The sequence below is a fragment of the Hypanus sabinus genome, chromosome 6 (assembly GCF_030144855.1).
Source record: "Hypanus sabinus isolate sHypSab1 chromosome 6, sHypSab1.hap1, whole genome shotgun sequence".
Classification (NCBI taxonomy): Eukaryota; Metazoa; Chordata; class Chondrichthyes; order Myliobatiformes; family Dasyatidae; genus Hypanus; species Hypanus sabinus.
Genome location: NC_082711.1, coordinates 40,595,413 through 40,618,906, shown reverse-complemented (window position 1 = coordinate 40,618,906; position 23,494 = coordinate 40,595,413).

Genomic DNA, 23,494 nt, shown 5'->3' with positions numbered 1-23,494 from the left:
ATGATCTGGTCTGAGAAAGGAGGTCCATCAGTGTTAGGCCTGGTACATAAATTTACTTTATTAAATCAATAAGGAATATTAAATTCAGCATTCAATGATGAGTCCCATCACCGGGAACTTCAATTGATACTCCTGCAAGTTGACAGAAGGCTTTCCCTCACTGGATGAAATATGTCGGATATTTCTGGAAAGCTCAAGTTGTAGGATTTCTCTAAAGTCCACATCAGTTGCTACTGCCTTAGCTTCATAGGAGTAAAAATACACTTTCACTGGTTCACTGGTTTAGAAAGTGGATATTTACTACTTGTGAAGCTAAGGCAGTAGCCCAACATAACTAGACATGGTTCTTGGCTCTTATTTTGCACCTTCATTGCCATTGCAAATGAAGCAAATCCAAACGATTTTAATGGGGAGGAGGCTGTTATTAGGAAAGATTATCATCAGACATTAAATTGATCAGAACAATGCAGATAGAACTTAATGACACTATCTACAAAATGCTGATTTTGAGATGTCTAATAATGTTAGGAAATGGTAGGACCTTAGGGAGTATTGAGGAACAGAAGGTCTTAGTGTAAAAGTCCATAGATCTCTGAAGGTGGCAGCTTGTATGGCCCAAGCAGCATTGAAGAATAATTTTGTGATAGCTAGTATTGTGACTCAGAAGATCTTCTCTGATTTACGCACATAAAATCGTCCATTATCACTCAGCCAAATTTCCTCGGAAGATTTTGCATCTGCATTCCATGGGTTTTTGCTGCTGCAGCTGGAAGTGTAATTTGCAGGATTGTGGTAACGCTGTCAATACTTCTAAACCTTACTAGTCACCCCTAAAGTAAGCCACTTTCTTGAACTGGTGAAGGCATTTCCACTAAGTTGTTGAGTCAGTAATTTGATTCAGCAGCGATGAAAGGACAGAGTTGAGTTTTCAATGCAGGATGCTATGGGCCATGGAAGGAAACTTCCTGCTGGTAGTGCGCTTTAGTAAATGTCAAGAGCTTAGGTAATGATGTTTAAATACTCTTGAGAAAACAACTGTTGCAAAAGACTATGGATTAGTATAACTTCCTTTGAAACTTTTGGCTAGAAGAAAACATGGCATCGAAGATGGACAAAATGTTAAAATCCATTATAAAATTTGTAAAAACGCTTCACTCAGAGAAGCGTGACAGGATTGGACAAATCAACATGAATTTGTGAAAGGGAACTCATGCTTTAAAAATACACTGAAATTTTTTTAGGATGTAACTAGCAGAGTAAATGAGGAAGAGCCAATGGGTGTGCACTATTCGAACTTTCAGAAAGTGGACAATAGCATCATGGGAGCTAGTCTTTGGGGGTTCTGGGCCTGGAAACTAACATGAACTGGCCAAACCTTCAAAGAAAAGAGCAGAGAGGAAATGAATTGAAACATTACAAACCTACTCTGGTCTAAACTAAGCCTAATAACTAGGCCTTTAAACAAAACCTACTCCCCAAATGGTCAAAACTAAGCCTATAAAATAAACCTATTCCCTAAATAGTCTAAAGTAAGCCTAATAACGCAGCCTAAAAATACTGACTGGACCTATAAAATTCGAGAATTGAGAGTAGGACAACGTTCCTTGTTAATTTGATCCAGACTGGGGACTTCCACACACCCAGATACAAAAGAGATCACTGAAAATTACACAAAGCAAGGAAGGTATGTCCTCTTTGAACTCGTACAGCCCAGAACATCCCTCATTATAGATCCCCCCCCCCCAAAGCAGATCAATTCAAGAGGCTTCCCTCCCCATTCCAGCAATTTGGCACCCCAGTAACAACCAGTCCCCAAGCAGGCCAGGCAAATACCTTCCCCACCAAGCCCCCCTCTCACCCCATTCCCTCAACCTTACCCCTAACCCTAACCTTTAGGGTTTTTATATACAAGATTAGTCTGCAAAGTTAAAGCAGATGTGATAATGGGTAAAATACTGATCTGCATAAGAACTGGTTGGCAACAAAGTAGGAATAAATGGGTCTCTGCTTAAGCTGCGGGCAGTGATTAGTGAGACACCACAGAGACTGCAGCTGTGTATATTAATAATTTGGATGAGCATGTGATATCTCCAAGTTCACGGATGGTAGAAAACTGAGTAGGAAGGTGAGCCTTGAGGAGAATGCAGAGAAATTCCAGGCTGATTTAGACAGATTGAGGTAGTGGGGAGATAATTAACAAGTGCAGTAAAATATGGATAAAAGTGAAGTTTTCCACTTTGGCGACAATAACAGGAAGGAATATTATTACTTTGGATGACAATGGTTTGGGAACTGAAGAGGCAAAACAAGATCTGATATCCTTGTTCATATTCAGGTTAAGTGTTATTGCCATATTTATGAGGGTGCGATGAAATTCCATGTCTGCTTAAAGCTCAGAGAGAAAACAATATACATAACAATAATAAATACAATAAATCAGTGACAAATGCAAATCAACAGAATGGTGCAAGTGTTGTAGCAAAGTCTGAAGTTGTGCTAAAAGGACTACTAAACTGACAATAACAGAATAACCAAGAAAGGTAGAGTTTAGTGCTCGAGAATGTTGCAGCACCACTGCGAAAGGGATGGGAAAGAGGTGATAGGTTCAGAAGTTTGATTATAATGGGGGGAGGGGAATGAAAAGCTGATATTAAGTTTGGATGTCCAGGCTCTCAATCTCCTGTATCTTTTCCTAGACTATAGAAGAGAGAAAAGGGAATGGCTAAGGAGTCAGGTATCTTTGGTGATGCTGGTAGCCTTCCTGAAGCAACTCACTGTGATGGTGGAAGACAGTGATGAGCCTGTGATGGATTGACTATTGTTTACCATGCCTGCAGGTTCTGTCAGAGCAGAGAAATTGCAATACCAGGTTGAGATGCTATAAACATGACACTCTTCATAGTTCATCTATAGAAGTTTGAGAAATCATTGTGAATGCAGGAAGGATGTTTATAGTAGTTGGAGAGTTTAAGGTCACGGTCTCTGTCTAAAGATAATGGGTGAATGTCTTAAGATTCAGATTAGGAGAAAATTTGTCTACCAAAAAGTTGTGGCCCTGTGAAATTCTCTACCACAGAAAGCAGTTAATGCCAAATCATTACACGTATTCAAGACTAAATTAGCTATTGATCATGGGGTTAGTAAAGTTTAAAATATGGGGAAAAAGCTGGAACGGGTATTGAATTTGGATAATTAGCTATGATCATATCAAATGGCAGAACAGGTTCAAAAGGGCTGATTGGTCAATACCTTTTTTTTTACTTTCCTAATAATTTTGATAATACATTTTCTTTTTCTTGTGCATTTTTTGTAAACTTTGAAAGTCTCAGGAATTGAGAAGCCCAGTTCCCATTTTTTGGAAGCATGTGGGAAAAATCAGATCAACCGATAATATCTATTGACACTGTCCAATTGTGACTGCACGACAGAGACAAATGAATTGTAACCCTAATATATCAACTGCTGCACACTCAATTTTATGTTTCCAGCATATATACATCCTCATCATTCTTTTCATAAATTTTCATGGGAAATTACAGGCCTTTGACTCCTGTTAGGCCTACCACATCTGCACTGGTGTCCTAAATGAGTGGCAGATTGTAGTCCCAAAATTCATCATGTTGGAGCATGAAGGAATTATCTGTGATTCTATGAGATCAACCATTTAATGCAGTGTGATGACAGTCTGTTTAAAAAAACAAAGCATCTACAGTGCATCTTTTAAAATCTATATCCTTTCCAGTTCCTGGAGACATCAGTGTTTACTAATAGAAATCTTCTGTGTTCAATTTATCATGAACTAGTAATGGAAATGCAATTAATTGCTTCGCCAACATTGGGGTGCAAGGATTCGAAGCAGAACATACCAACTGGAACATGCCAACTGATATGCCATTGCATGGTGCAGTCAACATCCTTTGCAAAAAAAGTGAGTGTTTCTCTGCAGCCTTGTTCCTGGTATGATATCACGATGTTCCTGACATTCAAGATGGCAACTGCCATACAAAAAATAAGGCTAACACATCCTAACAATCTACATGTCTGCCTTATGCATGAATTCGCAACAAATATACCCACAACAAACATCATTAAAAAATTCCATGTTCAGTGAAAATCAAAAAAACAGATGTTGGAAATCTGTAATAAAACAGAAAACACTAAACACTGGGCATATTAGGCTGCATCTGAGGAAAGAGACATTACATTAACCTGATTTCTCTCATTATAGATTCTGCCTGGGCTGCTGGGTGTTTCCTATATTTTCCTTTTCATTCAATATATTAATTCTTTGCCTTTCTCCTGTGGATTATCTATAGACATTGACACACAATGACACAGGTAGCTGCTTCAGGATTCCAGTGACTGAAGTTCAGTTCTGGCTGATGATGGGGTCAGTATGAAGTTCGCATGTTCTCCACATAGATTTCCTCCAGCTAATCCAGTTTCCCTCCACATTCCAGAAGTGTGTGTCAGTGATTATAGTCCAATGTAAATTGTCTCTAATGTGCAGAGACATGTAGTGATAGTTGTAGAATTTGGGGAGTTGATTAGAATGTAGGGTGAATAAAAGTGGGATTTCTGTAACTGAATGATTTCGGAACCAGAATCGATGAGCTGAAAGGTCTGTTTCTATGCTGTGTGACTCTATGACAATGTTATGATACCAGCTGCCCTGGAAGGAGTTTTAAAAGGCATTTGAGGGAATATTTTGTTTTAAATACACAGAATAGTTGATATTAGGAACTTGCTGCCAGAGGAGGTGGATGAATCAGATATAATCATTACGTTGAAGAGACATTTAGACAGCCACTTAAATAGGCAAGTCATGAAAGAACATAGATCTAACGTGAGCAAATGGGATTAGTTGAGATCAGAAAAGGGATCAGCATGGGTATGGTGGACCAAATGGCCAGTTTCTGTACTGTAGGTCACTGTGACTTCATGACTTTATATTAATTTCCATCCAGGTTCTAGATAAGCTGGGTAAAACAGTGATATTGACCCAATCAGCATGAACATGAAAAGTTTGGTTCATGGAGAGAGAAGTCCAGGAGTTATTCTGTTTAGAACAATTGGCTGTCATAGTGAGCAAAAATGAATGAAATAAGTGACAAATAAAAGTGTACTGCAGCAAAGGAAAAAAGAGCTATGAGTAAAAAAGCAGAGGACCAGAACATAGAGGGCCAACTGGACAAATCACTTACTTCTTTGGCATTACAAACCAAAGTTTTATTTATAGCTTTCCATCTGGCCACAGCTACTAACACAAAAGCTTCTACAGATGTACTGTGGAGAGCCGGGGAGCTACCACACAGGATCAAAGTAAGTTGCAGAAAGTTGTAAAATTCATCAACTCCATTATGGGTACTAGTCTCCATAGTATCCAAGGAGTGGTGCCTCAGGGAGGGGGTGGCCATCATTAAGGACCCCCATCACCCAGGACATGCTCTCTGCTCACTGTTACCATCAGGAAGGAGGTACAGAAGCCTGAAGGCACACACTCAGCGATTCAGGAACAGCTTCTTCCCCTCTGCCATCCAATTTCTAAATGGACTTTAAACCCATGAGCACAACCTTACAACTTTTTTTAATTTATTTTTTTTTTAGCCACTTATTTTAACTTACAATTTCACACACACACACACACACTTAACATTGTTAATGCCAGGGGTGGTAATGGGGACAAGCTCTCACTACCTATTGAATGCTCCTAATGGCGTGTGCCTCAAATAGCCTCTGACAAACAAGTCCATCTCCGGGCCTTCACATGTGGCTTAGCTATTAAACCCAGCAGAACTATTTCTACTGACAGAAGAAGGTGCAAAGATGGGTTACTGGCACCTTAAAACCAGTCACCTCAGACATATGGGGTTCATTAGCCATGGTTGGTAGCTCATCTAGGAGAAGGAAAACTGATTTCAAAGCTCCATTGCCTTGCAGCAACACTCACTCAAGGGGAAGGCTTCAGGAGTACTCCCCAAGGGAAATGTTGGGAGCTGAGTCCCTAAGGCAGTCCTACATTGAGTTCAACGCTGACTGGCAACTGCCGTAATGCTGCTGGTACCGAACTGTATCAGACTCTGCTTTTCCTTTGGGTTCATTAGTTGCATGGAGATGAGGAACCTGCTACACGGGCAACAGCTAGCTCTCCATATTGTACTGGCCAGGCTTGCATATCTAGACAGCTAGGATGCAATATCCATGGTCAACACAGACTGATGGAGGCCTCAGACATACATAATTACTGCAATTGTTTTTTCTCTATTTATCATGTATTGCATTGTACTGCTGCCACAAAGTGAACAAGTTTCATGATATATACTGATGATATTAAATCAGATTCTGATTTTAATGGAAGGACCACACTCCTTTATGGATGAAACAGTGAATTAGTAGAGATACAAAAAACTGCAAATGCTGGAATATGGAGCAACAGGTAAGATGCTGGAGGAAGGCCAAATGTCCATTTCCTCCACAGTTGTTGCTGACCCATTAAGTTCCTCCACCAACATGTGTGTTGCTCCTGCAGATTAGTATGCTGGTACCAGTGCAGCCTAAACTGTACACCAATGAGGCAGGCACATTTTAAATGTGATGTGCAATCCCAAGTCTGCTGTACTGAGCTCCCAGCTAACCTTGTGGCCTTATTTCCCCAAAGTGGACCCTTGAGGTGCTGCTAAAAGTTGGGAGATGGGAATCATCACACTTAACCTGAATGTAACTCATTTCTGCATTTATTATCAACCATGGAATCAGTTTTACTTTGAAAGGTTGCCATGGCATCTAGACTAATATACTGCTTTTAAATTCTAATAAGGAATACAAAATGTTAAATGCCACATTTTATTTAATAAGCTCTTATTTATAGAATTTAGAATTTGGCATTTTGAAATTTGAACAGGCCCAGGGAGAAAATGATCTTGCAAGAAAATTTATAGTTAATTTCAGAAGTGTTATTTGAAATTTAGGGGTAAAACAGAACAATGCAGTACCTCATCAAACATCGATCTCTCTTGTTTGTTTCAAATAGGATGGGATAACACCCCATCTGGATTATGGCAAAGACTTGGAAATTGAAAATTCAGGAAGTTTTTTTTTAAATCACAAGTGCAATGGACAGTTTACTTTTAAAACAAATGAGAAAAGATTGTATTTATTGTTTAAGATTCATCCCATAAATTAAATCAATAGATTACTTTGGACAAAAGACCATTGTTTGTACACAAACCATTGTTTTCAACACATTACAAATAAAAATGGACTTTTTCAAGATATGAAATATAAAACACGATTTTATGATTAAACTTGGTAACAATCAACTTCAAGTTAAAATATAAACACAAGGAAATCTGCAGATGCTGGAAATTCAAGCAACGCACACAAAATGCTGGTGGAACGCAGCAGGCCAGGCAGCATCTATAGGAAGAAGTAGTCAGAACAAAGGGTCTCGGCCTGAAACATCGACTGTACTTCTTCCTATAGATGCTGCCTGGCCTGATGCATTCCACCAGCATTTGGTGTGTCAAGTCAAGTTAAAATATAGTCATTTCAGAAAATCAACAGGAACACTTCTAGGAGTCAATCTTGCTAGCAGAGTCTGCTGTAAATCACTTTGAAGGTTGCCTGCTCTTTCAAAGGCTGCTTCTGGTCTTAAGACTTCCATGCATCTCCACAACCCTGGAAATAACATCCTATGGGTGAAACATGCAATACTCTCTGGCTTAGCCAGAGAACTTGTATATGGAGTGCAAACATCAGAGGAGTCACAGGCAAGAGCAGTAACCCTGAGGACGAGCCATTGACGGAATCACTCCTAAACACATCCCAGGATCTGCAGGGAAATATACTCTTATCTCAGCATTTCTACAGCTCAATTTTATCAAAACAGTTTCCACTGGTCTGCAAACTAAGCCTCCACCAACTAGGTGTATAAAGGAGGAAAATAAATATTGATCTATTTTTAGATAATAGTTTTATGTCCTTTGAACAGCTATCTAATAAATATAATTTACCTAAAACTCATTTTTTTAGATATTTGCAAGTTAGAAATTTTTTGAATAATGAGTTACAGTCTTTTCCGAAATTATGTCCATTGGACATTACGGAAATTTTTTTTAGCTCTGAATCCTTGTCAGAAGGGTTTAGTAGCCATCATTTATAACATGATCATGAAAATACAGCAGTATCCAGAAGTATCAGAAAAAATTAAGAAGGAATGGGAAAAAGAACTTCATTGTTTTATACCCACTGAGCAGTGGGAGAAAATTTTACAATTAGTCAATTCTTCTTCTATTTGTGCTAAGCATGCCCTAATACAATTTAAGGCTGTACATAGAGCTCATATGTCTAAGGATCAACTTGCTCGATTTTATTCTTATGTTAATCCAACCTGTGACAGATGTCATTCTGAAGTTGCTTCATTGACCCATATGTTTTGGTCTTGCCCTTGTTTGCAAAATTACTGGAAAGATATTTTTGGTATTATTTCAACAGTTCTGAATATCAATTTCCAACCACATCCTATTACTGAAATTTTCGGTTTACCAATGGCGGATAATAGTCGTTTATCCCCCTCAGCTTGACGGATGATTGCATTTGTTACATTAATGGCTAGAAGATCTATCCTATTGAATTGGAAAGAAATTAATCCTTCAACTATATTTCAGTGGTTTTCTCAAACTATCTCTTGTTTGAGCTTAGAAAAAATTAGAAGTGTTGTCTTTGATCCTTCAGTTAAATTTGAAGAAATTTGGAGACCATTATTCAACATTTTCATATGAGTTAAATTGTCTTTTCCTAAACCTCACTTTCACTATCCTTAATTATTTGGATGGAGGTACGGAGTTATTGGCACTACTGTATATATTTGACATAATGCAATGGCCCATGTTGGTTAGTTTTTTTTCCTCTTTTTTTGGTTTTTTTTTACTTCTTTTGTTCGTAATTACCATGAGTTTGGGAGGTTATTATATATTGATTATCATCTATTTGAATGTTTATTTAAACTATTAACTATGTACTCGCAAACTCTCTGTATTCATGTTTCATTTATGTTTGTTTAAAAATTAATAAAAAGATTTAAAAAGAAAGGAAATAAAATAAATATCTACTGTTTGAGAGGGGCTGCTGGTACAGAAGTGAGAACAGATGTGAATATGCGACTATGAACCATTTAAAATCCCACAGGTTATCACAATATACTTATTGGACTAATTTCCCAGAAACATGCAGAAAAATTTGTCATTTTTGAATAAGTGTTCTTGGCCACATCTTAAAAAATTCCAAACATTATTACATTCTCCAGTGTACCATAAAAGCAGAAACTATGAAGGGCATGCTTAAGGCTGCAGAAGTATTCATTATCTGAAAAAGGGTTTAAATTGGCTAATGTTTGTTTGTGTCAGCAGTCTCCTGGCATCTTGTAGTTGACCCAGAACAAGGCAGGAATGCCCAGGAATCTCTTGCAAGTCCCTGCTTTGGTTGTTTAGAATACATATACCACTACAGATTCACATCAGCCCATGGGCATCATATCTGCTGCTTTTGATGCTACTCTCCACTTAGAGTCAATTCCCTTGTGGCAAGCTGCTTCCTTCATTAGTTTTTGTGGTATTTAAAGAGGCTTGGAGTCAGCTGGCTCAGTAAGATATAGAGCACGGCTAATTTCACAAGAACTCTGCCCAGGCCGGCCCCAAGCCCAGTTGTGAAAAGAGGAGGGTTGGGCATGGAGCTAGCAGCCCCATCTTGTAGAACCCAGAGGTACAATAATGCTAATAGAGCTCCAAAGACCTCAACCCTGGGAGGGGAGGGATATTCGAAGATGGGCTTTACCTGGAAACAACTTGAAAGACTAGCCCAGGACAGTTGACTCCAACAAACTTCCGTCAGTGCCCTATGTCCTAGTAGGGGTGATGGGCTTAAGTTAGTAATTTTGCAGGAACCCATTTTAAAAGACCCTAGACATGCAGGTTAATAAGTTAATTGTCCCCTGTATGTAGTTAAGAGGTAGAGTCGGGGGCAGGGGTGGGAGAAGAGGTGGAGTTAATGATAGGAACATAAAATAGGATGTGTAGGATTATAACTGCTGGTCTATTTACCATATTATCTTATTTGGTCTCACCCTTTCAAAGCTATTCCCTCTTTTCTACCCAACCTTCTCCACCTCCTCTGTTACTAAATACTAAATTATTTTCCTTTTCTTAATCTAACAGAGTCTGGGACATTTTACTCTTTCCATAGATGCCTCCTGACACGCTGAATGCTCTGGCATTTTCTGTTTTTATTTCAGCATCAATAGTTTTTTCAGTTCCATTTACTGTGATGTGTCTAAGCTTACTGAAGGAATTCCACTGCTGTGTATTCTGAAAGTTTGGTACGTAGTATTCAGCTTGCAGTCTTTGGCTTTTTATGCATTCTTTAACACCGTCAATATTTAAGCCTTCACCACAATTCAGATGATTGTCACTGAGCAACAAGAACTTTGCTTCCTGACTCAGAATGCAGATGGGGAGTACACCCACCACAAAAGCCATGATGCCATACCATCAGCATTATCTATCAAACATGCCTAAATGGAGGCTTTGCTACCTGGGCCATTCTGGAGAAACCCTACAGTTCTTGGCCATAACAGGAGGCGGAAGAGGAGGGAAAAGAGAAAGACAGTTAGTATAATGCTATTACATCACCATCGACCCCGCTTCATTTCATGCGACTGTCTGTAAGAAGTTTGTACATTCTCCCCATAACTGCAGGGTTTCCCTGGGTGCTCCGCTTTCCTCCCTCATCCCAAAGGTGTATGGGTTAGTAGGTTGACAGATATAATTGGGCAGCATGGGTTCATTGTTCAGAAAGGCCTGTTAATCTCTAAAAAAAAATGAAAATAAACGAAGTCACTAAGTTTCATTCTGACTTACCACAGCAGCCATTATCAAATTATCTTATCCTTCTGCATCTCTTGAGTACTGTGTTCAATGTTCTTTTCATATTTTAGTGATGTTCTAAAGAGCGAAGTTGGGTGGCAGCATAGATGATGGCCCAGAATGTTGACTGGACTTTTTTCCATTGATGCTGCCTGTCCTGCTGTGTTCCTCAAGCATTTTGTGTATGATGGAGTACTGTTGACTTGCAGCAGAGATCTCAAGCATTTCTCTACGAAATACACCCAGCTTTGATTAACACCTCCTTATCCGGAGTGATAGAAAACTGAATTGGCTGAATGACAAACAACAGCAAGGTCATTAGCAGAATGGTAAGAATGAGAGAGTTCAAAATCTGGGAAAGGATTACCATAGAGCCACTGCTGCTCTCTTGGAGCAGCATCTCAACTATCCTCAAACCATTATAGTCTCTCTGAACACTTGTGGCCTGAGACTTCTCTGTGTTGCGGTGAAAACTGAGACATAAATACTGCATCATGGCTGACTCTATAGCTATGCAAATAGAGCTTCCATCACTTTATGCTGGAAAAGATGGGATCAAATTCAAAATAAATTGTCCTTCAACCACATATGAATACAGCCAAACAAAACAGTGTTACTGTTTCAATATCTGTGCAAAACCTTGTGCATGATTTGCTGATCTATTGTACATTTTAATATTCCATCTTTTAGGTAAGAGTACTGATGCAAATCATTTTATCTGCATACCCATTAACATTTTTCTGCAACACAAGAGATTCTGTAGATGCTGTAAGTCTAGAACAACATACAAAGTGCTGGAGGAACCTCTGGTGGGCCTGCTTCTGGGCCTGGCCAAGGTGGCCATTCACGGGTCTAGATGGTGGAAAGTGGAGGGCACTGCCCAAACCAACTGCCTGCCCCTTTTCCAAGAATACGTTCGTGCCCAGCAGTTCTTGGAGAGGGAGCACGGGGTTGCAATGGGTACAGTGGAGGACTTCAGGAGAATGGTTTCCCCCCCCCCCCGGGGTATTGACTGTTCATATTTTAATCTGAGTATACTTATTGTCTTGTAAATATTGAAAGTCTGCACCTTGTATATATGTGATGTAAATAAACTTATCATTTTGTAAAAAAAAATAACTCACCAGACCAAGCAGCATTTATGGAGGGGAATAAATAGCCAACATTTTGGACTGAGACACTACATCAAGACTGGAATTGAAGGGGGAAGAAGCCAGAATAAGAAAGTGGGGGAAGGGGAAGCAGTACAAATCAGGTGAGGGGAAGGTAGGTGGGTTGAAGTGAAAAACTGGGGGATGATAGGTGGAAAAGATAAAGGGCAGAAGAACAAAATCTGACAGGAGAGGTGAATGGATCATGGAGAGAAGAAAGGCCAGGAAGAGGGGCACCAGAGGGAAGTGATGGGCAGGTGAGAAAAAGGGAAGGGCTAAGTGGGGAGCCAGAATGAGGAATAGAAAAAGAGAAGGGCCAGAGGAGAAATTACCAGAGGTTGAGAAATTAATGTTCATGTCATCAAATTGGAGGCTACCCAGATGGACTATGAGGTGTTCCTCCTCCAAACTGAGAGTGGCCTCATTGTAGCAACAGACATTATCATGGACCAACATCTTTGAATGGGAATGGAAAGTCAAATTGAAATGAGTGGCCATTGGAAAATTACATTGGGTCTCACCAATGTAGAGGAATCTACTCTGGGAGAGCCAGATACAGTTGATGACTCCAACAAACTCGGAGGTGAAGTCTTGCCTCACCTGGAAGGACTGTTTGGGGCCATAAATGGTGATGAGGAAGAGGGGAAGGGGTATGTGTAGCAGTTGTGCCAATTGCAGGACAAGTCCTTTCACCTCCTCCCTCACCAACATTTTCCTGTAGGCTGTCCTCTCTATGCCCTTATCCAAGTGCTCTGCAAAACAGAATTCATGTACAGCCTTAATCTCTGAGGAATTAGCTTCCCTTTCCTCCCACCCTAGCTCCAGGCCAATTGCACACACTGACTCATCATTTACAGATCCACCTCTAAACTAATCCCAAAACTACACAGTGTCACTATTTGAGCTTGTGCCTTGCTATGCAAAATGGAGGCACATTTTTGTTTCATTCAGAGTGTAACTAAGATCTGGAACCCATCAGCTTTAAGAGTGGTGGAAACTGAATCAAAGAGTGCCTACAAAAAGGGAACTGAGGGGCCCTTGATTCATAGTCATACAGCATGGAAGTAGGCATTTGGCCCACTATGGCCATTGAGGTGCAATAGTTTCAGGGCTATGGGGAATAAGGAGGTGAATAAGTTGACAGTCTTGGTATAGTAAGAGCCGACACAGATCTGATGGACCAAATTGCCCCCTTCAGTGCTGTCACAGTTCTATGAAAGACCTTCACCATTGCTTTCTTTGTATTCTTACATCACTTCCTGGGAGACTGATGGTCCAGACTACCCAGAAGGTGAAAGACACAGATTAGAGTTATGTTGGGGTTAGAACAAATAAAAATAATAAAGCTGTCAATCAGGAGAGACTATATCATGAGGATGAAGATGGGTGTGAAAAAGGGGTTAAAGAAATGTCATCTTCAGTGGTTTTGGTAGCCATGACCACAGATGCTCCACTGTGCATCACTTAGCCCTCCATGGGCTTCCCTTAATGTAGGTACAGTTGGCTCCTGCCATCACTGGCAAGGCAACATGCAACCTTGAACTGCAAGGTAGCAGAGAGATCTTAGTGATTCTTGTGTAATGTGTTTGGGTTCTATGCTCGACTGGCAGCACAGGTAAGTGGAGGAATTCAGATGTAATCCTTGCACTGTTACAAGTTTGGAATGGTGTGGACTACCATCTCTACTAAAAGGTATGAGTGCAAATAGAGATTGTTGCTGGTGTAGGGCATTGAATAAGAGTGGAGGATCACAGCTGAACGTGACCTTGACCACACATATTGAAAATTGTTGTTGCCATTCATTGAGACCTTTGGTGCTTGTTTCACACTTTCACCTCCTGAACTGTTGTTTTCCTTTATTTTAAGAAATTACTTTATTCATGATAAATAGAGGCACAAGATGCAATATAATTGGTTACAGGTCTTCCTTTACATTCATTGTGCCATCAAATCAATATATTCTTTTCTTAATACATCAATGCCACTTTTGTTTCCTGTTTAAGCAACACCTAAAATGCACCTTGTTATAACATTGCAAGAGCTTGTGTGTATACAAGTGGATACTATTTTTCCTGTATAAAATAGTAGATATATCACATTGGCCGTAAATTGCTGTGATATCCTTCTCTTGATAGTAGTTTGCAAATGCAAGCTTTTTCCGCTAAAGCTGGACTCAAGTGGAACTCCCACTTTTACATCAGTTGGTTTTCAACACAGGCTGCAGTGAGCTCAAGCCCATCAATATTCAGCTCAATTAAATGTCTGTACTCAAATCAGGGCTGGGAATAGCATCTTTTACAGTGCCTATATATAAAAAAAAACATCCACCACCCTTGAAAGTTTTCATGTTTTATAACATTAACAGCGAATTAACTTGCCTTTTTTTAACCGTGTCCAACAGAAAAGGACTATTTCATATCAAAGTGAAAAGAAATACCTACAAAGTGATCTAAATTTATTTCAAATATGAAATGCAAAATAACTGATTGCACAAGTATTTATCCTCCTTTAAAATGGCACACCAAATCATCACTGGTGCTGCCAATTGATTTTAGCAGTCACATAATTAATTAAATGGAGATTTTTTTTTTGGGAGATCTATATGCAGTTAAGGTGGTTCAATTGATTTAGTAAAAATACACCTGGTCTGGAAGCTCCAGCTGCTGGTGAGGTCAGAATCCTGCTGAAAACTATACCATGAAGACGAAAGAACACTCCAAACATCCTCACGAAGCACAGATCAGGAGATGGGTACAAGGAAGTTTCCAAGTCACTGAATATCCCCTGGAGGACAGTTAAGTCAATCATCAAGAAATAGAAACAATATGGAACAGTTGAAAATCTGCCCAGAGCTGCCATCCCTAAAAACTGAGTGACTGTGCAAGAAGGGGGCTAGTGAGGGAGGCAGCTCTGGAGGGGTCACAAGCTTCAGTGGCTGAGATGGGAAGAGTCTGCACATACAAAGTTGCAGCTTAATGGGAGAGTGACAGAAAGCCAAATTCAAGTGAAATGTCGGCTAGAGTTTGCCAGAAGGCATGTGTTAGACTCTCAGCTGGAAGGTTCTATGGTCTGATGAAACCAAAATTGAGCTTTTTGGCCATCAGACTAAATGCTATGTTTACTGCAAAACAAACACCGCACATTATCAAAAACACACTCTCCCTACCACAAGGCATGGTGGAGGCTGCATCACGCTGTGGGGATGCTTCACTGCAGCAGGCCCTGGAAGGCCTGTGAAGTAGAAGATGAAATGAATGTAGCAAAATACAGGGGAATCCTGGAGGAAAACCTGATGCAGTCTGCAAGGGAACTGCATCTTAGGAGAAGATTTCTTTTCCAGCAAGACAATGACCCCAAGCACAAAGCCAAAGCTACATAGTAATGGCTTAAAAACAATGAAGTGGCCAAGTCAGAATCTGAACCCGATTGAAAATTTGTGGCTGGACTTGAAAAGGACTGTTTACTCATGACGCCCATGCAATCTGACAGAGCTTGAGCAGTTTTGTAAAGAATGGGGAAAAAATTTCATTGTCCAAATGTGCAAAGCTGATAGAGACCTATCCACACAGACTCGAGGCTGTAATTGCTGCCAAAGGTGCATCTGCTAAATACTGACTTGAAGGGGGTGAGTACTTAGAAACATTGAAAACCTACAGCACAATTTCTAAGTATTTTTGGAGATCCTTAGGTTTAGTCATAGCCCTCTATTTTCCAAGCCCCACTTACCTATGCAGGAGTCCCTTAAAAGACCCTATCGTTTCCACCTCCACCGGCAACCCATTCCACACACACTCACATTAAAAAACTTACCCCTGATATCTGCTCTGCCAAGCACCTTAAAACTATGCCCTCTTGTGCCAGCCATTTCAGCCCTGGGGAAAAAAAGCCTGACTATGCACATGATCAATGCCTCTCATCATCTTCTACACCTCTATCAGGTCACCTCTCATCCTGCTTCACTCCAAGGAGAAAAGGCCAAGTTCACTCAACCTATTCTCACAAGGCATGCTCCTCAATCCAGGCAACATCCTTGTAAATCTCCTCTGCTCCCTTTCTATGTTTTCCACGTCCTTCCTGTAGTGAGGCGACCAGAACTGAGCACAGGACTCCAAGTGGGGTCTGACCAAGGTCTCTTATAGCTGCAATCAATTATTTTGTGTTTTAAATTTGCAATTCGTTTAGATCACTTTGTAGAGATGGTTTTCATTTTGACACGATAAAATCTTTTTCTGTTGATCAGTGTCAAAAAAAAGCCAAATTAAATCCACTGTGATTCTATGTTGTAAAACGATAAGATGTGTGATTCTCCACGAGGGTGAATACTTTTTAATAAGCACTTTATATACTTTCCCCTTGTCCTAGGACACCAAAGTTAATTGTAGTACCCACACCGCTACTTCAGCTGAAAGCAACCATAGAGCAGTCCTGTAAATAAAACACATCTGGATCAATACATGTAACAGTAAACTGAAGAAATCTAACTTTTTAATAAAATCTTTTCACCGAGGGCTTGGGTGCACGCGCGCGGTAAGTACATTCAGATACATCACGACGTAGTACAAATGGGTCTGGTACAAAAAGTGTAAGTCGTCCATGACTCAAGTTTGTACTACTGTTAGAATGTTCGAAGTTGTGGGATCTGCAGAGCGTAAGCTTTGACTGAAGCGCCTCAAGGCTCCAAGTCTCATGAGCACAGGAAGGGTTAACATCCCGTCCATAAGAGGCACATATAATACTTAGTTCGCAGCGGAATTATCTTCGCCCCATTGCTCTTCAAATTCATATTTAAGAGAAAAGCATAAGACTTCCTGTGGATTGTCTGCAAGATCAAATTCGCTGGAAAAACGATTAGCTGGAGAATTAATGATTTAAACGTCTTGCCGTTTGTGTTGGTAACCATGAAGGTTAAATAGATGAAAGTTGAGCATTTATTGTAATCCACAAATACTTAAATCACAAACTTTTTTTCACTTAGCGACAAAGCAACCTTAACAGCAAGTATGGTGGCTTGTGGGCCCGTTAATAAATCAAGCACTTACACAGCAATGCAGACACTTCTGACCTGACGCGCTGAATACGCCTCCAGTTAGTAATTTGCTTGGTCTACCGGTACTAACGTTTATTATTTATCTCAGTGAGTACTGATGGAAATTGTTGTACGTGTGGAAACTATCCTACGATTAGAACAAAATGTTCTTGCCGTTTCCATAGCAAAAGCTATTTGTCTCCTTAACTACAATGCCAGGGGGATTACTACAAAAGAAACTGACACGCAGATCTCAAAGTTCCGCTATCTCCCAAGAGACTGTTGCATAAAAATCAAGGAAAGCGTATCACAGCATGACATACCATATCCACATCTGCTTAATATACCTTTCACTGCTGACGTTGCATAGGAGTTCAAGCAGCTGTCTCACCACCAACTCCAAGAGGGCTTCTGAAAGAATAGCAAAAGACTGACGTTACAAGATTTTACATATGGTTCTTGAGATTTTATATAATATGTACAATTCACTCTTCTCGGAATTATCACGAAGCAACAGTTTGATGCTAACTAAAGCCAGAATGTGGGACTGGCTAATGATGAGCAATCTAACACTTCCCGGTTTTAAGTAGATTAATTAGTAAAGCTGATAATTGTGTGAAGAAAAGTGTGATGTGACACTTAACTATCTAATTATCCAGCCTCCATTAACTGGTGGTGGTATATGACATCTATAGAAAGGCTATTAGAACTGAATTAACGTCTAGTGATTAGAATTAACTCCGTTTACTCAACAGCCATCTTAAAAACGTATCAAGATTTATTAGATTGTCTTAATGCAGTTAACTAAACAGCACAAAGTAGATTTTTTTCTCCCACACTCTTTACTGTTCCTGTACTATATAACTTCCTCAACTGGTAGGATGTGAGTGAGGTGGGTAACTGGATATCAAACGCCAAGCATGAGAATATGGCTTGACACCTTCCCAAAGTATTGTGATGAAGATTGATCATAATACAAGTGGAGAATTATTGAAAGTAATAACCTACAAGGGTGTGTATGGTATCTGTTACATTTCATATCTCCAAACATTAAAACTAATCAAAAGAAAAACAAGGGAGCCTAAGAGATGCGTGTAAACTTCATTTTCACTTTTAGTGAGGCACACACTTTTGATGTAGTGATGTGATGACGTATGTCATTCACATACTTTTACATATAACCTGTATTGCATTATGTAAACAACAAAGAATGCTTAAACAAATGAACATTATTAGTCAAATATTACTGAAATATTAAAGACACAACATTCCTCCCTGCTATATTATATATATCTTGTGGAATAACATCTTCCCTGACAAAAGGAGATCACTAGACAGGTGAGACTTGTTGCTGTGAAGCAATCTCAGGTTCTGGGGTCTCCTCTGTGATGGTTATAGGAGCTGACTCTGGGACCCTACGCAGAAATTTGTTCCCCTGAATTGTCCAGCCAAATCCACATGAATTATCTGCCAGATTAATTCAGGCCCTTCCCAGGGATGGAGGGGCACTGCTTTTGGCATCTTCTGGGTGTGTTGGCATCCCAAACAGTACATGGCCAGTTGCTTGATCTGTTGGTCTATCCCAGGCCACCAGACAAAGCATCAAGCCAACACTCTAATTTTCAAAGTTCAAAGTAAAATTTAATATCAGAGTATATGCATGCCACCACATACAATCCAGAGATTCCTTTTCTGTGGGCATACTTAGCAAATCTAAACAGTAACTGTAAACAGGATCAGAATCCAAATCAGAAACAGAATCAGGTTTATTATCATTGGCATGTGATGTGAAATTTGCAGCAGAAGTTCAATGCAATACATAATCTAGCAGCAGAAGTTCAATGCAATACATAATCTAGCAGAGAAAAAATAATAATAAACAAAATAAATAATATTAATAAATAAACAAGTAAATCAATTGTGTATATTGAATAGATTTTTTTAAATGTGCAAAAATAGAAATACTGTATATTAAAAAAGAGTGAAGCAGTATCCAAAGATACAATGTCCATTTAGGAATCAGATGCCAGAGGGGGAGAAGCGGTTCCTGAATCGCTGAGTGTGTGTCTTCAGGCTTCTGTATCTCCTAACTGATGGTAACAGTGAGGAAAGTGCCTGCCCTGGGTGCTGGAGGTCCTTAATAATGGACACTGCCTTTCTGAGACACCACTCCCTAAAGATGTCCTGGGTACTTTGTAGGCTTATACCCAAGATGGAGCTGTCTAGATTTACAACCTTCACGCCATCCTAACTGTTGTACCAAGCTTGGGTTACAGTGAAAGCTTTTATATATAAAAAACTTGGTTAACTTCCAATCTTTTTAACGTGACTGTTTAACTTAGGGAAGCAGGTATCACTTGTTCCTTGTTCTCTTGATATAATTATAGGTCATTTTGTTGAACCTTCAGTTCCATTCAACAAGATTACAATTGTTTCAACTTCAGTGTTTTCTGTCCTATACCCATAATTCCTGATTCCTCTAGTATTTGGAAATCTGTTATCTCTTAGGAATGTAATCAATGGCTGAGTCTTTGCAGCTTCTGGGGTAGAACACTCCAAGATTTTCGGCCAGAGTGACTTACAACTGACTGAAACCTAGTGGCCTGACCCCTAATTTTGAGATTGAGCACTGGCCGTAGACTCTTGGTGAGTCAGAACATCCTCTTAGCTTCAAACTTTCTGAGCCCTATAAACATTTTCCCTATTTTCATTGCTACTATCAAGCAAGAGGAACAGGAGCCTGAAGACTCAACGTTTTAGGAACATCTTCTTCCACACCACAATCAGATTTCTGAATGGACAATAAGCCCATATACACTACTTCAGTTTTGCTTTCTTTTTGCCACTATTATATTTATTTATATATATGTTTTAATTTCTTATTGTAATTTATAGTTTTTTATTATGTACTGCTACCACAAAGCAACATATTTCGCAACATATGCCAGTGATCTTAAGCGATTATAATTTGGTATATTCCAGTTATGTCTCCTCTTAATTTTCTGAATTATAACAAATAGTATTTTCTTCATATGATAAACTTGCTACCCTAGAAACCTACTATCCATTATGCCATTGCTGTTTAGGGCAGCAATGAAAATTCTTCATCTCTGTCTATCCTTTGCCACTCAGATGTAGAAGGATTTTTCATTGCAGTTTCTGTAACAGTTCTGTTTTACTGATCAGGATCGTTATCCCTGAGATGAACCCCAAAACCTGGAGGATGAGTGGACCACCCTTAGTCTGGTCTCAACCTTTGACCTGTTTGGCATGGGTGATCCTACCAAGATCCAAGGTATAAAGCACCAACTCCAGCCAGCATAGCTCTGGCTCATTGCGGCATACAAGCCTCCAAACCACAATAACGTTGTAGTCCTCTTGGACGATCTCAGGAACTAGTTTGGTGAAATTTTGTTACGCTCCCGATAGAGTAAATTTACTTCTTTTTAGGTAAAGAGACCCGAGGATGTGAAGATTTTTATTCATTGAGAAACTCAAAGTAACTGTGTAATCACAAATCTACTGAAAGTTTTAAACTTAGAAATGGGTGTAAAGGTTGTAGAAGTATACAGCAAGGAGATAGGCCCTCTGGCCCAAATTGTCCATGCTAACAAAAGTATTGTCCTGAGTTACTTAGTTCCACTTGTCTGCATTTGGCCAATACCTTTCCTATCCATGAATCTGTCCAAATGTCTTTAAATCATTGTAATAGTATCTGCCTTTACCATTTCTCTGGCAGCATGTTCCCTTTCCACTTCCTCTGAGGGAAAAACTTTACTGTCAGGTGCCCTGTAAATCTTTCCCCCATGCCCTCTGATTTTAGAATCCTATACCTTGGGAACAGTTCAAATTTATTGTCATCTGATTGTATATAAACAAAACAATGTTGCTCTGGATCACAGTGCACCCACAAAATATACACTAAATAAATAGCAATAAATAATGAGCATAAAATAACAAGATAAACAGTCCTTAAAGTGAGAGTTGTGGGAACACCAGAAGTAGAATGAGTGTAGTTGTCCCCTTTTGTTCAAGAGCCTGATAGTTGAGGAGTAGTAACTGTTCATGATTCTGGTGGTGTGAGTCCTGAGGCTCTTGTACTTTCTACCTGATGGCAGAAGTGAGAAAAGAGCATGGCCTGGGTGGTGAGGATCTTTGATGATGGATGCTGCTTTTCTATGGGAACATTTCATGTAGATGTGCTCCATGGTTAGGAGGGGTTTACCCATGATGTACTGGGCTGAATCCACTGAATTTTGCGGGATTTTCCACTTAAAGGCTCTGGTGTTCCCATACAAGGCCACAATGCAGCTTGTCAGCACTTTCTACCACAGGAGTTTACCAGGTTTTTTGACGACATGCCTGGATGAACTGCATGTAGCTCCTCCAACACTAATACTTAGCTTGGATGGTACAAATAAGACAACTTCCATGATGGGCAAGTTCATCCGGGCACTGATAAAAACAGAAGAACTGGAATTTCTGCTGCACGTTCTAGCCTGCTTGGGTGACCGTGTGGACCTGAGACAGTGTACAGTCTTTCCTGGTTTCTCTTTGGATCATCCTTACCATACTAGGGTGACTTTCAATTTACATCATGGAGAATATGCCAAGAGGAGTGTCCTCTTGTGTCAATTTTCCAAGTGTAAACAGGACAATCCATCAGCATTTCCATGATTAGTCATCCCCCTGAATTCGATCTTGTAATTGTATCCTCCAAGAAACAGAGCCCATCTCTGCAGCTGTGCTGCTGCTGTTCGTGGATCACTCCTCTGTGGATTGAAAATGGACACCAGTGGTTGATGATCAGTAATGAGAGTAAATTCTGTCTCATAGAAGTACCAGTTGGAATGTTTTACATCCCAAACTGGACTCAAGGCCTCTCTGTCAATCAGTGTGCAATGTTTCTCTGCGGTGGTAAGGGAACCTGAGTGAAAGGCCAGGGGGTGCTCATTTCCATCTCTCATAACATGTGACTTGGCTGCACCTATACCATCAAGCTTCACTAGATGCTGTGGATCATAATGTGAGTGCAAGTCTGACGTCACCATTTCCTTTACCTCTTGAAAGCCACCTCACACCGTTTTGTCCATTGCCATTTCTTCCTAATCTGTAGTAATGAGCTCAAGGGGTGGAACACAGTAGCCAGGTTTGGCAGGAGCCTGTTGTAGTAATTGACAAATCCTAAAAAGGACCACAACTGTGACACATCCTTTTGCCTTGGGGCATCCACTGCTGCTTGAATTTTCTCAGCACACTTCTCTAATATTTGTGCAGCAATGACATAACCACAGTAAGTGATGCTTGGTTTAAGGAATCCATACTTATTGCATTAGGGCTCTGAGTGCATAATCTTCTGATGTTTTTAACACTGTCTAGAGATTTTGGAGATGTTCCTTGTCATCCTTACTGGTAACAATGATGTCATCCAGGTAACACTGAGTGGCTGGGCAGCCTTGCGGCACCTGGCCCAATAGCTTTCTGTCAAAGTGCAAGTGCAGATGCTGCTCCAAAAATGGCCTATTAAAGCAATTAAGCAAATTATGAGTGTTTATGATGGGGAACTCTTTGGACTCTTATTCCATCTCCACCTGTAGGCAGGTCTCAGCTAATTCCACAGTGCTGAAGTGTTTTCCTCCAGAAAAGTTTGCAAAGATATCCTCCATCTTGGCCAGGGGGTTTTGATCTGCTTTCAGTACTGGCTTAATGGTGACCTTACAGACACCACACATCCCGACAGACCCGTACTTCCTGGCTACTGGGACCACTGGCACTGCCAGTGGGTTCATTCAACCTTGGAAAGAATTCCTTCAGCCTCCATGCAATCTGGTTCACTCAGTAGTTTATCACAGATGGTTCAGGAACTGGAAGGGCTTTGTAAAACCTGGGTGTGTCATTTTCATTTACCACTATTTCACCCTTGATATATTTGATTTTTGCAAAGCAATCCTTGAACAATGACACACGAGTGAATCTGCAGATGTTGGAAATAAATAAAAACACAAAATGCTGGCAGAACTCAGCAGGCCAGACAGCATCTATGGAGGAGGTAGTGACGACGTTTGGGGCTGAAACCCTTCATCAGGAGTGAAGTAACTTTTTTTAAGTGAAGTTTCTTTTTTTAAAGAAAGGGGCTTCCCTTCGTCCACTATCAACTCTGCCCTCCATCGCGTCTCCCGTATTTCACGCACCTCTGCCCTTACCCCATCCCCCTGCCAGCCCACCAGGGATAGAGTCCCCCTGGTCCTCACCTATCACCCTACCAGCCTACAGATCCAACGTATAATCCTCCGTAACTTCTGCCACCTCCTACGTGATCCCTCCACCAGCCACATCTTCTCCTCCTCCCCCACTCTCGACTTTCCACAGGGATCGCTCCCAACGTGACCCCCTTGTCC